At 51.9% G+C, this 5,028-nt stretch overlaps 2 non-coding genes across 2 annotated transcripts; both read right to left on the bottom strand.

Moving 5' to 3' along the window:
• Positions 1-795: 795 nt before the first annotated feature.
• On the bottom strand, positions 796-868 carry TRNAM-CAU. The gene has a single exon. It is a non-coding gene; the product is annotated as a tRNA-Met (tRNA).
• Positions 869-3,603: 2,735 nt separating this feature from the next.
• On the bottom strand, positions 3,604-3,675 carry TRNAA-UGC. The gene has a single exon. It is a non-coding gene; the product is annotated as a tRNA-Ala (tRNA).
• Positions 3,676-5,028: the final 1,353 nt, after the last annotated feature.

Genomic DNA, 5,028 nt, shown 5'->3' with positions numbered 1-5,028 from the left:
CCACTGTTCTTAATGGGGGTAGGAGTCAGCAATTATTGAATTAAAAAATCTTCAGGGAAGTAGCTGCAAGTGGTCCCCAAAGGTTTCTTTGTGTTCACATCAGTACAGGAATGAGGCATAAAGCAGAAATGGGGGGAGGGGCTCTGAATTTAAATCAGTTTTAGAGAGAAATGTGTTCAAACACAGTGAGACTCGATGTATGGAAGAAATAACAAGTGATCCCCAGCTCCTTCCCCCACGCTTCAGGTGGGGATTAGCTGCCAACAGCTGCGGCTGCTGCTCTGAGGGGAGCGGTATAAGCTGTCTGCCTGTGGATGCAGCCCACCAGCTGGTTCTCCTGGGGCAGAAGGTGACTTGCTGGGCAGGGATGCGGCACTGGCTGGGGTCTGAAACATGAACAGGGGTCTACGGAACCTTCCTCCAGTGGGGGTCGAGGATGTTGAGGCAGTGGAATCTCAGCATCACAGTCATCAAGAATCAAAGCTGCTTGGGGGTGAGGATGGGGGGCAACAGCCCAACTGGATTTTTTGTGCATCCCTTTCACTACTTGCCCACAACAACCTGGCAGCTCCCAGCTTTCTCTCTGCACTACGGTTGTGTGCTCTGTGGAAAGGGGCTTCTAGGAATCGGTATTTCAGGAGTCATAAAGGAGAAGGAAAAGTTAATGCCTTAGAAAAGTCTGTGTGTGTGTGTGTGTGTGTGTTAAATGGATGGAAGGGTGTCTAGAAACCACTCTGCTATAGTCTCTTTTCTCTGATTTCCTTAAGAAAATCTGAAGCAGGGAGCAAAAACAGGTGCCCTCTCTGAGGTTTGAACTCAGGACCTTCAGATTATGAGACTGATGCGCTGCCAACTGCGCTAAGAATGCTTGGAAAATTCTTAGGCTCAGTGCATATAGGACCCTTCTTCAGAAGTGACTGGGCAGGGAAGGAGCCTGGTGTGTGTTTGAAGAGGAAGGGAGATCTGCTGCCCAGAGACCTGCCTGGCAGCTTTCTCAGCACCAAAAAAATCAACTCTCCCCATCACTGAACAATCCACCTGGGACTAAGAGCAGCACTGGGGGGCTTTCTCACTGCCACCTCTGCTGGGGTGGGCAGGCGTCCTGGAGGCCTTTCCAGAAGAGAATTGGGAACTGAGTTGGGAAAACAGTTTGAAAACAGGAAGCTTAGCTTTACACTCATTTATTTATAATATTAAATAATCCTTGATTCTAGTGTCACAATCAATACAATTGCTTCAGCCTGATAGTTTCCCAAAGGGAAAACTTAACTTCTTCTTTGAATGATTGCTCATGTCTATTCCACAATAGGTGGGCATGCTCGGCATGTGCACCAGTGTCGGAAGTTTTTCCCCTAGCAGTACTCGTAGGGGAGCACCCCTAGCAACCTCTGGAGTGGCGCCTCCACAGCGCAGTATAAGGGGCGCTGCATGCTCCTCCCACCCTCAGTTCCTTCTTGCCGCAAGTGAAGGTGCTTTGGAACTGCTCTGCTCCAGCTTTGCTACAGCTCATCCCCACAACTCTTGTTCATTCAGTGTATGGTACCTGTAGTTAGTAGTTGATTAGTTAAGTTTAGTTTAGCTAGTGCGCCCAGGCCGCGGCATGCCCCACGCCCCAGGTTTTAAGTCGTGCGACACTTGTAGGCGACAGATGCCAGTGAGTGCTCCGCACACAGACCAGGCCTAAGTGTGGGGGGGCTGGCCCCAGGCCTCCGCTGGGTGGGGCGGGGCTGGCTTGGGGGATGTGGGGAACCACCCCCCAGAACAGACCGGCAGCGTGGCTGGGGCTAGGCCGCTGCACTTCCCGTTGCCGGTGAGTGCAGGCCTGGCCCTGCCTGCACTCCTCAGGGGAGTGGGGGTGGGGCTGGGGTGGAGCAGGGGCGGGGGCCATGGGGAAGAGGTGGGGCAGCCAGGGCCAGCCTTACCCATAGGCAAAGTAGGCAGCTGCATAGGGCACCAGGAAATTTGGGGCACCACATTTCCTGGTGCCCTGCGCAGCTGTGTGCTTCTCCAGCCTCTTCCTGCCCCCACCCTGCCCCTGCTTCCCTGAAGACTGCAGCCAGCCCGACCCTGTACTCACCGCATGGTAAGTGGAGTGACCCAGCCCCAGCCTGCTCCGCACCCCTGGCTCCCAGGCTTTGGGGGAGGGAGGAACCAACCCCCAGCACTTACTGGCGGCGTGGCTGGGAGCCAGGGGAGCAGAGCAGTGTTCATGAGAAGGGCATCATGGCTCCTGCTGTTCAGGCTCTCCAGTGAGGCACAGAGCTCCCTGCAGGACCTCCCGTTTGACGGCAAGTCTCTGTTTGACTCCTTCTGCCCATCTTACTTCCTGCCCCCTCGGTCTCTTTCCTTCCCCATTGGGGCCATGCAGAGAGGAGCCCCAGTCAATCTCTGTCACAGAGAGTCTGAATCCCATAAAGGGAGGGAGGGGTCGCTGTGGTTAGGGGGAGAAAGGCTGGAGAACTAACAGTGGGGCTCAGAGAGATTCCCCCACAGATTGGGGAGATCTCCTGCTGCCCACCATCAGCCAGCTGTGGGAAGAACAACTTGGGATTGCTTGGGGAAGCCACCTTTAAAAACACAAGTGTAACATGCTAATTATATTTTAGTAAGATCAAAGCCTCCTCAAAGCCAGTGTTACAATCACTGGAATGACTTAGTCCTGATATTTTGTTTGCCAGCCGCAGCTGCAAAACAAGTCAAATTACAGCTCCTGTTCGGAGTCAATGCACACAGAAGAATCCAGAGGCTTTTCATTGCTTAGATTCTGCCGCCATATGCTGCGGCTATTTCATTTCTATCCTGTTCCAAGATTTATCGTTGTGCAAAGCAATGTTAGGCCATTGGGAGAGACCGGAGCAGAGGCTCCATTTATTTAACCTGCCAAAAAAAAAGCAAGCAGAAATGTAGATTAGCACCAATGTTCCTCCAGCCCAACCTTCTGCTGATGCACCTCAGCCCCCACCCGTGCAGGGTTTGAAGCTTGCATTACTTAAATTCCAGGACACTGCGGGATTTCAGCTCCCCTTTGCCCAGAGGGAACCTGCACCCCACTCCCAACCAGGTTCTTCTTCATGGGATCACTGTAGGGGGGCTGGGTCTCGCTTTATATTTTCTCCCTTTAGGACAGTCCAGGGTGCCTATAACTGGGGCATCTGAGCACCCAGGACTTTCTGTGGAGCTGCCATTCCCCTTCCCCTTCTATGGTCTCATTTGTCATTGACTCCAGCCTTTTTTCTCTCCATCGTCAGCACCATCCCAAGCAAGCTGTACTTGCCTCAAAAAGACAGTGTCCCCTGTTGGGTGTAAATCACTGACCTCTCTGAGCACTGACTCCCCTCTGTTTCCTTGCCTCTCAGTCTGGGCAGATGGGACCTGTCCCTCCAGTGCTGGAGGATTCGCCCTTCTCATCTACCATTGTCCCAAGCAGCACAGTGGGTGGGAATCTTAAACTTACTGATGTGACTTAGGAGAAGAAACCCCCACAGACCTTCCATGCAATTGGCACTTGCCCCTCACTGAGCAAGATTGAAACTCGGGCAGGGAGATGCTGGGTCACATCCGAGATGGGCATGAGCAAAGCTGCAGTGTGGAAAAAAAAGAGCATGGAGATGCTGGGGATTGAACCCAGGGCCTCATACATGCAAAGCATGTGCTCTACCACTGAGCTACATCCCCAGCTTGTGTAAGCCCTGCTCTGTGGGCCAAACCTGCTGTCCTGGAGATTGATGGCTGATAGGGGACACTTTGCAGCAGGGCCAGATTCTACACAGCAGAGGGGGAGAGAGACTGGCATGCCCTGGACTCAGGGTGCAGAGATACAAGAATCAGCCCTCATACTGCATTGGATAGAGGGGGTTGCTGCAATCCCCTGCTGGAAGGTAATGGTGGTGGTGGGGGGGGGCGCTGTGAGCAGCTCAACACCTGACCCTGGTGGCAGAAGCGGTGGGGGGACTCCAGGTATTTCTAGGATCCACTATTTCTACCTGCCTATAAAGTCCAGCTTTCCCCAGCACATTCACTGTGGTGCAATTGGGTCACTGTTTCCAAGGCTGTACAGCAAAGAATTGCTCCCAGTTTCCCTTCTATCTGCAGCAGGATTAGCCTGTGTCGGTGGTTAATGAAGTGGATCTAGTTGTAGATTGTTATTCATTCCCCACCTTGACAATTCAGACAGTCCCTTTCCTGCTCAAATCCCCAGCACCTCAGTGACCCCGGTAGCAGGGGTTGGGTTTTCCCTGTGGCCCTGAGATTTTCAGGGTCCTTTTTTACCTCCACCTAGAGTGAACTCAGCTTTTTTCCCATCCCAGACATTCCATGAAATAACAACAGCAGCATAAAGAAAGAGGGGAGGGAACATCTCACTGCCAGGGCTGGATGTGCCCAGGGCCCCCTGCTTGTCCATTGTCTCCATTGCAGAAGAGGAAGCTTCCATGGAATTTGACATCCTGCTTAGCACAAGTTTCAAAGAAAGATGTTGCTGTTCCTGTGTCTGTGCAAAGAAAATTGTGCTTCATTTTAAAAGAGAGGTGAGAAATGGCCCCTTGGTGGGACAATATCCTCAGGATTAAGAGCAAAGATTCAGGCTGAGAACCGATTTAACTCCACTCATCTGGGGTTTAAAAAAATGTCTTCCTTGGAGAGATTGCAAACTTGTGACATTAATCCAGACTCTGGGGGTTTGGGCTGCTTTAACTCATGGTAAAAACATGAACTTGATTCCAAGAAGGGAGAGAGGATAAGCCTGAAGCTGACTTTAGTCCAGGCTGGGATCTCCTGGATGGGTGGAAACTTCCTTCCCTGCTACCAGGGGACAACAACCACTGGAGACATACCAGGGCTGGGATGAAAGGGGATTGTTGCATGGACTTTATGAGTACAGGGCCCCACTAACTCTAAATCCTCCACTGTAGCAGGAACTTAGAAAGTCACACCTCGGTCAACGGTAGGACAGGGATTTGAAAAAGAGATTCTTTTTTCCTCCCCTTCATGAGAAAGAAAGTAAGACCTGGCAACTCTGGTGCAGAATAC

The sequence above is a fragment of the Terrapene carolina genome, unplaced genomic scaffold (assembly GCF_002925995.2).
Source record: "Terrapene carolina triunguis isolate 2854851 unplaced genomic scaffold, T_m_triunguis-2.0 Scaffold909, whole genome shotgun sequence".
In the NCBI taxonomy this organism is placed as follows: Eukaryota; Metazoa; Chordata; order Testudines; family Emydidae; genus Terrapene; species Terrapene triunguis.
Note: the sequence above shows the minus strand (reverse complement) of the source record. Positions and strands in the feature narration are given on the sequence as shown.